We start from the raw sequence: 12,849 nt of genomic DNA, 5'->3' as shown, positions 1-12,849 counted from the left end.
TCTCCAAAAATTCTCTCCAATATACCTTCTGCTCCCCTCTCTCTTTCTTCTTCTTCTGGAATCCCAATTATTCTAATGTTGTTTCATCTTATGATGTCACTTATCTCTCGAATTCTGCCCTCGTGGTCCACTAGCTGTTTGTCCCTCTTTTGCTCAGCTTCTTTTTTCTCTGTCATTTGGTCTTCCATATCGCTAATTCTTTCTTCTGCCTCATTTATCCTAGCAGTGAGAGCCTCCATTTTTGATTGAACCTCATTAATAGTTTTTTTTTATTTCAACTTGGTTAGATTTTAGTTCTTTTATTTCTCCAGAAAGGGCTTTTATATCTCCCAAGAGGGTTTCTCTAATATCTTCCATGCCTTTTTCGAGCCCGGCTAGAACCTTGAGAATCATCATTCTGAACTCTAGATCTGACATATTACCAATGTCTGTATTGATTAGGTCCCTAGCCCTTGGTACTGCCTCTTGTTCTTTTTTTTGTGGTGAATTTTTCCACCTGTCATTTTGTCCAGGTAAGAGTATATGAAGGAGCAAGTAAAATACTAAAAGGGTGGCAACAACCCCAGGAAAATATGCTTTAGCCAAATCAGAAGAGATCCCAAATCGTGAGGGGGGGCGGGAAAGGGGATAAAAAGAGTTTCAGAAAGAAAAAAAAAAAAGAAAAAAGAAAAAAGAAACAAATAAAAAAAGAAGACCAATAATGAAAAAATATAAAAAGAAAAAATATATATGTATATTAGATAAACTAGTTAAAAAAACGTTAAAAAAGAAAAGGGTAAAAGTTAAAAAAATTTAGCAGAAGAAGTGAAAAAAATTGAAAAAGAAAAAAAATTAAATTAAGTGCAAGGCTAAAGAATCATGGGGAGAAAGCTATGAGTTCCGTGCTTTGCTTTCTCCTCCTCTGGAATTCTGCTGCTCTCCTTGGTATTGAAACTGCACTCCTTGATAGGTGAACTTGGTCCTGGCTGGGTTTCTTGTTGATCTTCTGGGGGATGGGCCTGTTGTAGTGATTCTCAAGTGTCTTTGTCCCAGGCGGAGTTGCACCGCCCTTACCAGGGGCCGGGCTGAGTAATCCGCTCGGGTTTACTTTCGGGAGCTTTTGTTCCCTGAGCGCTTTCCGTAGAGTTCCGGAGGACGGGAATGAAGATGTTGGCCTCCCAGTCTCCAGCCCAGAGGAGCCGAGAGCCCGGGGCCCCACTCCTAACTGCGACTTCAGAGAACAGCGTCCAATTACTCCCATCTCCCTGGCCAGCCGCGCTCCGAGCTGACCGACCCTGCGACCGGTTCAAGGTAACCCCGAGTTTAGAGCTCACTCCTCGGCTCTGTCTCTGTAGCCAGCTTCCCCGTTCTAATACCTGTAAGCTCTGCGACACTCAGACACCCCCGATCCTTCTGTGACCCTGCGGGACCTGAGGCCACACTGACCCCGCGTGGGCTTCACCCCGTTTAAGCCTCTGGAGTGATGTCCCTCAGCAGAACAGACTTTTAAAAGTCCTGATTTTGTGCTCCGTTGCTCCGCTGCTTTTCTGGAGCCGGCCCCTCCCCCCGCAGTCTATCTTCCCGTAGCTTTGGATTCACTTCTCCGCCAGTCCTACCTTTCAGAAAGTGGTTGATTTTCTGTTTCTAGAATTGCTGTTCTTCTTCTCTTCGATCTCCCGTTGGATTTGTAGGTGTTTGCAATCTTTAGATAAGCTATCTAGCTGATCTCCCACTACTTGAAGTAGTCTCAGCCTGTTACTTCTCCGCCATCTTGACTCCTCCTCCCATATTAAGCAATTTCTTAAGCACCTAACCTATATGTGACGTGCTCTTAAATAATAGTAAATTTGTGTTTTAGAAAAAATCTTACTCAGAAATAAATTATACTAATACAAAATAATTGAAACCTACACTTTACATTTACTATACATGAGGAAAATGACATAGGTCCATGTAGCTAAAACTTTGAGACATGGCACCTAGATTTCATGTAAGTGAGAAAATGAGAGATTATAAATCTATATCACTGATAGTCAATGAAGTATATGTAATTTATTACTATTTGTAATAAATTACAATGTAATTTATCACTATTCATAAGAAAACAAAAGTAAGATAAAAAGAAAGTGAAGAATTGAACAGCAAGGAGAATAATAGCATTTATCACAGAACTAGAACAAATAATCTTAATATTTATATAGAACCACAAAAGACCCCGAAGAGCCAAAGCAATCTTTAGAAAAAGAAGAACAAAACTGAAGGTATCACAATCCCAGATAAGATATACTAGAGAGCTGTAGTAACCAAAACAGCATGGTCCCAGCACAAAATAAGGACACATAAATCAATAGAACAGAATGAAGCATCCAGAAATAAACCTATGATTACATGGTCAATTAATCTATGATAAAGAAGGCAAGAATATACAATGGGAAAGACCTACTGGATGGGACAAGCTATTTGCATTGATATATCTAGTAGAGGTTCATATCTATAAAGAATGTATACAGCTCAACACCAAAAATATAAATAATTTGATTAAAAAATGGGCAGAGCAGCTTAATACATATTTTTTTTTCCCAAAGAAGGTATCCAGGTGGCAAATAGACACATGAAAAGATGCTCAATATCATTCATCGTCAGAGAAATGCAAATCAAAGATGCAAAAGGAATCACCTCACACTTGTCAGAATGGCTAAAATAAAAACAACAATAAAACAAAACAAAAAAACATAAAACATAAAACAAAAGAAAAAAACCTACCAAAAAATAGGAAATAGTAAGTGTTGGTGAGGATATAGAGAAAAAGGAACCTGTGGTGCACTGTTGGTGGGAACACAAACGGGTACAGCCTCTGTGGAGAACAATATGGAGGTTTCTCAAAGTAGTCTAAATAAAAATACTATATGGTCCAGAAATCCCACTACTGGATTCAATAAAAGTACAAATTGGAAAATATGCATGCAACTCTATGTTTATTGCAGCCTTATTATAATAAGCAAGATAAGGAGGGAACGCAAGTGTCCTTCAGCAGATGAATAGATAGGAAGTATACATATATACATATATATGTATACACACACACATACACACATATACACACACACACATACATACACACAGCCATGTGTATATATATATACACATACGCTGTATATATGTGTATATATAAAATTTACATATATAGTATATATATGTGTATATATACATTGTATATATACACCATGTGTCTATATATGAATGTGCATATACACATATATACAATGTGTATATGTATGCTTCTGTGTATGTATATATACAATGCATATATATGTAAATACATACATATATATACAATGTTGTGTATATAAAATGGAATATTACTCGACCATAAAAAATAATGAAATCTTGGTATTTGTGACACCATGGATAGACCTAGAGAGTATTATGCTAAGTGAAATAAGTCAAAGAAAGACAATATCATATAATTTCATGTCTATGTGGAATCTAAAAATCAAAACAAATGAAAAACAAACAAAAACAGAAAGAGACTCATAAATACAGAGAACAAACTGCTGGTTACCAAAGGGGAGTAGGGAGGGGATGAGTGAAATAGATGAAGGGGTTTAACAGGAAGAAGCTTTCTAGTTATGAAATAAGTAGGCCATGGTGATAAAAAGTACAGCAGAGGGAATACAATCAATGACATTGTAATGATGCTGCGTGACAGATGGGAGCTACGCTTACCATGCTGCACAGCTGAAACAAATATAACCCTGCACATCAGATACACTTCAAGAGTAAAGATAAAAATAAAAATAAGGGAAAAAAAGTAAAAATGAAGTTTAATGAATATCAAGAGAAAGAAGAGGGTGAGGAGCTAGAAGGATGGCTACATACAATCCAAACAAGCATCTGGAACGAGAACTTTCATTTTCAGTTTTGGGGCCATATTGAACAGTTCAGAACTCCATCTATAGTATTAACCATTTCCCAGTATAAATATGTCCTAAATTCCTGCAATTTTGGCACAAGATGAGAAGAGGTAACATGTATTTTGGTTATCTCCAGTTTCACTGTAAGCTAATTATTTCTATGAACCCAATACGTGAGTATTTGAGGTTGAATTGTATTTATCAGTACAACAGCATGAGCGCCTGTTTGGCTGGGTCCGTGAATCACGCGTTCTTCCCAAATCGATATTCAGGCTGCAACAATAGCTCCTTTAGGTTCAGCTCTTCACTCATTTGGTGCATTTCCTATAAGCTGATGCTCACAGCCAGCCAACCTCCTGCTAGGACATACAGTGTGAGGCAGAAGCAGGGGGATATTTCAAGTAAACTCATTCTTAGTAACAATGAAGAATGGAACAATGTTTACACAGTTTTTTGTTTTTGTTTTTTTATCAACCAGAGTGTTGTGAGCACCAAATAAGAAAATGCAACTGGGATGCAAGTGGCATGGAGTAAGAAGTCCACAAATGCAGCACTATGATTACAATGATTATCATTGATGGCATTTCATTGGCTCCCCTGTATGTAAGGAAACATATGTATCCTAATAATACATATTATCCCCTTGTGGGCCAGGTGAAATCATGAGCTGCTTACATGGGACAGTTTCTACAGTTCAAATAAGTAGCTATGTTGAAACAGCATTACAAAAGCATGTGCTTAAAAAAAAGAGAGAGAGAGACCTAGATCTTTAGTGTCAAAGTAACTTCACTATGAAGAATTACACATGAAGGTACACAGAGGGAACAGTATACAGAGGTACCAATAACATTATTCTATATGAAAAAACACATCTGTAGATAAAATGGTACTCCAGGAAGATATTAAAGTATCAAATGGAAATGTTCATTAAAAAGAAGTATTTAATATGGATTTTAAATTAATTTTTTTTATTTTTTAATTTTTAATTTTTATTTATTTATTTTTTTAGACAGAAAGAGAAAGTGCTCATGAGTAGGGGAGAGGTGCTGAGGGGGAGGGAGAGAGAGAATCTCAAGCAGACTTTGCACCCAGCACAGAGCCTGACATGGGGCTCGATCCCACGACCCTAAGATCAGGACCTGAGAGGAAGCCAAGAGTAGGATGCTTAATCAACTGAGCCATCCAGCTTCCCCTTTAACATGAAATTCTTAAAATTGATTTTTTGGTTGATGATGTTAATTATTACTATTTTTAACAAAATATTCCCTTTAAATAAAGAAAAGAAAGCTAAGCACTGATCTTCAATATTAATAGTTAAGAGCCTACAAAATTTTCACATTTCATTATGTAGGTTTAACTCAGTTAAAAAAAATATAAGGCTTAGGTGACAACAATTAAGAACAAAACCCTTTCCTGGAGAGACTAATGAGGACACTAAGGCCCTGTGTCCTCACAATCTATCGCTTTAAAAGGATATAAAATAAGAAGTCCTCAACTCTCTTGCATGGCAGACTGCTACTTAACATCTGTTAATAAGAACCAAAATCCTTTAAATAATTTAAAGAAAGGAGGGGTGATAATTCATTGATTGGGATAAGAGAAGAACTGAAGAGAAACAGGGATGGTTTCACAGTGGCACTGAGAGAAGTCTTGAAGTTTGAGGAATTGAACACCATTCTTGCACCTAGTAAAATTGATGTGAAGCACCCTTTCCCCCTTAGCTGTCCCTCCTTGTGCACTCTTGAAACAGACAGCTGGTGTTTGAGTAACCCGGGAGTGGGGAGCACTTGGGGAGAAGGACACCGAACAGAGGTGTTGGCTCCCATCAAGGAGTGACTTCAAAACGAGTATCCCGGAATGCGTCTGCACAATTACACCCTCCTTTTAAGTAGATTACCACATTTAATTTTCTGGGCTGTCACAATTCAGGCTCTCCTCAGAGCCCTTGCTGTGAAGACCAAGTTTACAATATTCCTCTACTTGATACTGTACTTTTCTCCAGTTTTAAATGTGTATACCCTTCTATACCTGTGACTGAGCTTCTAAGAGCTGGTTTGCTGATTGTGTGATCTATGACAGGACTAGGCAAACCACAGTCCCTTGCACAAATGCAGACCACTGTCGTATTTTTGCATGTCCAATACAATAAGAAAGGTTTTTCCATTTTTAAATACTTGGGAAAAATCAGAGCAAGAATAATATGTCTTGGCATGTAGAAATTATATAAAATTCTAATTTCAATGTTCATAGTCTTGTCCATCCCTTTACACAGTGTTGGTAGTCCTCACGTTATAAGGGCAGAGTGAAGTCATTGCAACAGAGACCATCCAGCCTACAAAATCTAAATTATTTACTCTCTGGTCTTTATAGAATATGTTTGCTGGTCCCTGCTCTAGGAAAATTATTTTGGATATAAAGAGATTTAGAAATACTGTGGAGAAAAGCATACTGTGAACCTATGATATAATTTATTATTATTATTATTTCTTTTTTAGAAAGGATGTGGGAAGGGGCAGAGGGAGAGAGAGAATCCCAAGCAGGTTCCATCCCAGCACAGCCTCACAGAGTCCAATGCAGGGCTTGATCTCATGACCCTGAGATCATATGACCTGAATTAAAGTCCATAGTTGGATGCTCAACTGATTTAGCCACCCAGGCATCCCTATGATATAATTATAGAGTAATGGAAAAGTCATCCAGAAAAGGTCTGATAAAATATCCATCTTATTACTTTATAATTACATGTCATATAGGAAGAATCTGATACAGTGGATTTATTCTAGTAGGTGAATATTAGATAATAAAATGATTCTGTTAATTCTAGTCTTATAAATGAAACTGAGTTTCCCCTGACACAGTTTTGGGGAAAATGATCATGTAAAACAAATTATATAGGTTGTACATTAAAATGGATTCTTTTTACTCTTCTGTGAAGGTCAAGGATACTAAACATGTCAGATCACCTTCAGTAAGAAGCCTGCAGCAGCGTATTTAAATCTTTGAATGCCATTACTGATTGCTTTCTTGGGAAAGTGGAAAACCTCATTTTATCATAGATGTGGCTGAAAAATTGAGTCAGAAACTGTCTTTATTAGTATATAATTACAACAATCATAACAGGACAGTTTTTAAAACTGTAAAAGTATATTATCTATATGTTTATTTTGTATATTTTTGTATATTTCCTACATACCTTCAGGATTGCTTGTATTTTGAATAGAATTATGCCTTCAAAAGAAAAAGAGGCCGTGTACTAATGCCATGCATAGGAAGAGAAATATTATCCAGATGATAGTTCTATTTCCCCCCTCTATTAAAAACCTGTTTATTAAACAATCTGCCATGTTTTCCTTAAAAAAAAAAAAACAGTAAGAGATCTAGTACTAATTTTATTATAAAAGAAGAAAAATATCAGTCTCTGAAAACTCAATAAAGAGAAAATATATCCTTTCTTTGAAAAACATTAAAATAGCAGATTTAAGTATGTTCCCTAAGGTTTACTATGTATGTAAAGAAAATTGTTATTTATTTTAAATGATACAGTTGCAGTTCACTTTAAATAAACCCTGAGAACATAAATCTGATTCACTCAGAAGAGCTGAATTTGATTGTAATTATTCATGTAACAAAGCAACATTTATCTTAAAAGGGATTAAAGCATTATTTCAAGTAAATAAACATGTATCCATTAGTGACCTTCTAAACACTGTGGTAGAAACTATAATTACTGTTATTAATACACATCCCCCAGTGTATATTAACTGGTTCAATTTATTAAATATGCTGATATCTACATAAGTCTCCAAGATTATTTTGTAAGGAAAGTCTACTTTGCATGAGAAAATCAAGATGAGGGCACCTGGGTGGCTCAGTGGGTTAAGCCTCTGCCTTCGGCTCAGGTCATGATCTCAGGGTCCTGGGATCAAGTCCCCATCGGGCTCTCTGCTCGGCAGGGAGCCTGCTTCCTCCTCTCTCTCTCTGCCTGACTCTCTGCCTACTTGTGATCTCTCTCTGTTAGATAAATAAATAAAATCTTAAAAAAAAGAAAAAGAAAAAGAAAATCAAGATGATATGCATGAACCTACTTTAGTAGGACTTCACAACATATGAAATTTCTAGGGACCCATTTTTCTGAATTATCTCATCTATTTAAAGCCAGACATTTTGTGCAGATAATCTCATCTAGTTTATCCAGAAAATGGAAAATATTCAATATCTTTTATTTTCTCTGCTTGTGAATACTCAGTCCCTATCCATTTTTCTTATTTTTTTAAAATATTTGATTTCTTTATTTGACAGAAAGGGAGAAAGCACAAGCAGGCAGAGCAGGAGAGGGAGAGGGAGAAGGAGACTCCCCACTGAGAAGGGAGCCAAGGGACTCAATCCCAGGAAACTAAGAATGTGATGTGAGCCAAAGTCAGCTGCTTAGCTGACTGAGCCACCCTGGTGTCCCCATTTTTCTTATTTTTTAATCTAAAAATATATTTCTTTTTCTTTTCTATAGTGTGGCTTTTCACCTTTGTTTCTGCTTACTACCCACTCATCTTTTCCACTCAACTCCCAAGCTGCTTTGAGCAATCCTAACCTTGCTTGTTTGGAAGACCCCATCCTCTAAGAGAGACAGGAGAGTCAGTAAATGAAGAGCCACACAGAAAATATAATACAAGCTGAAATGTAGGGGGGTAAAAAGAGAAAGGAAGGGACATCCTTCAGAGAAGGGAAGGAAACAGGACATTTGGAGAGGGTGCAGCCATAGGGAAATTAGAGAAAGGGATTGGTCGGGGTGTCTACTGCTAAGCAGGGAAGGAAAGGAGCTCTTGTTTTCACGTTGCCTAAAGCCATCAGCACTAATGGCTGTTCCTACTGGAGGTGGTGTGTGTGTGTGTGTGTGTGTGTGTGTGTGTGTGTATGTGTGTGTGTGAGTGTGTACATGCATGCACGTGCTAGGAGAGGTCGGAGGCAGTTATGTGTCCCATCTCCCCAGCTTTTCTGTCTCTGCAGGGAAGTCTGTAGCCCTTGGGGACAGTATGCTACAGAGAACTTGCTGATGCCTGGGACGTGGAAAGATATAATAATCAGTGGCAAGACTTTAATCTCCATTCTCCACAGCTCCTGAGCAACAAGACTCTCACCCTCATGCTTTAACTTCTTCTGTCACACCACTTCAAATCTTTCATCCATTTTCCCAGCTCCAACTGTCTAATTTCAGTGTGATCCAAGTCCCTTTGCTCCTTCCCCATTGCAGATCCAAGCACTGACCCCAGGGCTGTTTCTCTACAGTATATCTCAAGCCTGGAAGGCCCTCTTCATCCTTGCCTCCACACATGCCTCCCACAACCTCTCTCCTGTGGGTTCTTTCAAAGCAGTTTCTTGACTGTCAGTCTTCCAAGACCTGATGTGTCCTGCTGGCCACCTTCAGATGCATTTTCTTCAAATACTGCACTTCTTTTCAGGTTTGTTCTTTGAATGAATGCCGATTGGATTCCCATTTTCTCAGAATAAAGTCTGATCTTATCAATCTGATTATTCACAGTTTGGTTCAATTGATTTTACTTTCCCTGCCTGACTTTCCATGAGTCTGTTCTAGGTAGACTGGATTCTACTTTGTGCTGACGTCTTCCCTGGCATCAAAAACCATCGGCTGGAATAAAACCCAAGTCCCAGGCTGTTCAAGGGCCCTGGAGTCTACAGGGGTTTTGACGGTAGAAGCTTCACACATGTCCATCATGCCCCATTTATATGAGTTATCTCATGCATAACTTTGTGGGGTTTTTTTTTACTCTTTTACACTGTCTTAGAAAAAAGTATATTTAGCTTATATTGATGTTTTAGCAGGAATAAAAACAACACTAATAAGCACAGGGAAAATTATGCCCCTTTAAATAATGTAGAATATATTTATCAATACATAACAGAATCTTAAATGTAAGGAGTCTTTTACAAGATAAAAAGTCCTTATTTTCCATGAAGAAAAGTGGTATTTAGAAATTCATAATGAAAACTTTTAAATAAAATATAAATATTTTACTTTGCCGAACTTAACTTACAAAGCTCAAATGGAGTCCAAATTGTATTTGAATGGATACAGCAGAAAATGTTTTAAAGACAAAATAGAATTTTTAAATCATCTAACACCAGTTATTTTTAATAAATGTGATGAAAACTGATATCCATAGAGAATCTTGTTATGTGGCCATGAATCTACTTTTTGGTTGTTGTTTGTTTATTGCCAATACTGATTGAACACATCTGCAAGCAAGCAGAGAGTGGCTTGGTGTGGTTGGCGGTAGACTCTCAGGGGCTTAAGAAGAGGATATACCTTCCTTTTTATGGTGTTTGTCTCAACCCGTAAGCCTGGATTGCATAGTCTCTATAAGCCTCAGATGTTTATAACATTTTAATTAGAATTAAAAATTAATAGATATGAAGAGTCTAGTAAAAATCTGGAAAATAGTTTTTTGTGATCATTCATAAGTCCTATTATCACTGCATATCATTGTAATCTCATTTACTGTTGCCTTTCCTACACTTGAAAAATTATGTAGGTATAGTGTGTGTGTGTGTGTGTGTGTGTGTTTGCATCTGCTTTTATAGAACTGGACTGGTTTAATATTTTTAATATTTATTAAATTTTACTTCTAAAAATTAATAACTCTAACCTGAGCTTGAATGGAAGCTCTCTCTAAGTGGGCCGGCAACTAAACAGGTGGGACACATCTTAGAAGCTTTTAAAGTAATTCTCAGAAAAAGAAATCAATTCAAAACTATAAATTAAAATTACTAGCTGCCATCAGCATGCACCCTATTTAACAAGTTATTTGGCTTTTCTTAATATACTTGAGAGATACCTTTTTTCACAGATTAATGGAATTTTGCCATATCTTTTGAAGGAGGTTATGATTGGAAAACAGATTAAAGAGTTTTGCATAGAAAGCAACACATTTTTCTAGTATATGGAGAATTACGACACTGGGTGGATTGTAGGTAAGCAAACATCCTCCTTTTTAACCTACTTGGTCTCCTTGGGGCACTTTTTCACATTGAATATAAGCCATTACATAGGCTACCTTTGCTCAGAAATGCACAAACCATCCAGTTGGCAAGTTAAACAGTTCGTTCTTTGCTTCTGTGAAGACAAAGAACGTGGGGTTGCTCTGCATGAAATTAGATGCGCCCTGTCCCCCTTTCCAAATAGCAACAACAGTGATTGTTCTTCCTAAGAGGGCATTAGGAGCTGACAGCCAACATGTTGGAACCAAGTGAAAAGAGCCTTCCACTGGCAAGAACAAGATGGCTCGTGTTTTGGCCACCTCCGTAGCATATTGCTGGTTAAACACATTAATTTCTCCTTCAGGGACCTAACACTTCACAAAAATTCATTGCTTATGGCAAGTGAGGGGTTTTATTATCAGCATGTTTTCATGGAAGTCAGCTTCTGTCTTTGAGTATTCTTTTCTTCTAAGGCTGACCAAGGCTAGACAAAAAGAGAAGGGATGAAGAGTTGGATGGAAATGTAATAAATCTGGAATGTTAGAAAAATCAACTGTGTTTGTAGAAAAAAATGAACACAAAAACAAAACTGTCAAGACCCGGCAAAGAATCAACCAATAGAAAAGGTTGAAACAAAAGATATGTATGGGGGAAATCCTTAATCTTTTGTATTTGTCTTGTATTTCAATGACACATTAGCAGCACATTTTTATGAGAACATTTGCTATGCCATTTTCCTCACAGATAATGCTTCAGGCAACTAAAATCAACTTTGATTAATTATTATTGTTTGTTATCTGTACTCAATGTTTGGAATGTCATAAAGCATGTCTAAAAAATAAAACTAGGGATTTGATATCTGTGCAGTTTTCTCTCAAAGGAATGAGCGAAAATACAAACTCATAGTTTCAATGATTTTTCTTCTTATTTATGTACTGGAAGAGGAATTTTTTTTTTAAGTGATGAAAAATAACATTGCCTCTGGAATTAGGGCAAATATTCAGGCACTAGGATATTTTTAAACACACACATACTTTCATCTAACCATTAACTCTTTCAACACATATTTATTGGTATACTTGTGGGTGTGCAATTTGTCTATCTAGCAAGGGAATGAAACTCAGACTGAAGTTTATATAGGAGCAAAAATAGATTTAATGGTCACATTGCCAAGAATGAATGTTGAAAAGCTCAAGAAAAAGGAACAGTCTAAATAATCATACCCAAGAGGGCACAACAGTAACAAGAACTGAATCCATATTGAAAGATCAGCTACAGAGGACAGGTACAAAAAATAAGCAATTTCATGATTCCAACCATAGAGATATTAGCTCAACCAGATGGAAGAAATCTTGCATGGAGGTCTAACAGCCAAGCCAACAGGCAAAATAAGTAGTCCTTAAAGGTATACAGAGTGAGCTTCCTAAAAAATACCCATCTATAAAGATAAATATGACCCAGTTCTTACCTTAAAGGTTTGGATAGTCCAGTTGGGAAAACAGATGAGTTATCTAGTATGATACATTGTGTGTTGATTGCAAGGCACACTAGACACATGAAGCAGAGTTTGCAGAACTCTGCAAGGAATGGAGATAAAGGAAAGCTTCTAGGGAAGGAAGCCTGAGCTGGTTCTTTGAGGATGAACAAGATGCTAGACTGACTCTATGAAAGACACTGAGGCTTGAGATGCATGTTTTGTTTTATTAACTCTTGACTGGCATGTATGTTAATCAGTTAAAAGTTGAGTAGGTGAGTTTGAATATGGACCACTTTATAGACCAGGCTAATAGATTTAACCATTTTTAAATTACTTTTGTAGTGTTTATTTTTCAGAAAGAGTATTCTGAGAAAACAGTGTAAGTTTGAGGAAGCAAGTCAGAACATGGAATCTTAACTAATAAACTAGCAAGGCCAAAATGGAACAATAAATGTTGATGAGGATATGGAGAAAGGGGAACCCTCTTAC

At 37.0% G+C, this 12,849-nt stretch overlaps 1 protein-coding gene across 1 annotated transcript in view; it reads right to left on the bottom strand.

Annotated features, from left to right (window-relative positions):
- PCDH15 (protocadherin related 15) overlaps positions 1–12,849 on the bottom strand; it is a 1,265,671-nt gene that overhangs the window by 766,757 nt on the left and 486,065 nt on the right. The gene's annotated exons all lie outside the window — the stretch shown is intronic.

The sequence above is a fragment of the Lontra canadensis genome, unplaced genomic scaffold, assembly GCF_010015895.1.
Source record: "Lontra canadensis isolate GAN:19392208 unplaced genomic scaffold, GSC_riverotter_1.0 scaffold162, whole genome shotgun sequence".
NCBI lineage: Eukaryota > Metazoa > Chordata > Mammalia > Carnivora > Mustelidae > Lontra > Lontra canadensis.
Note: the sequence above shows the minus strand (reverse complement) of the source record. Positions and strands in the feature narration are given on the sequence as shown.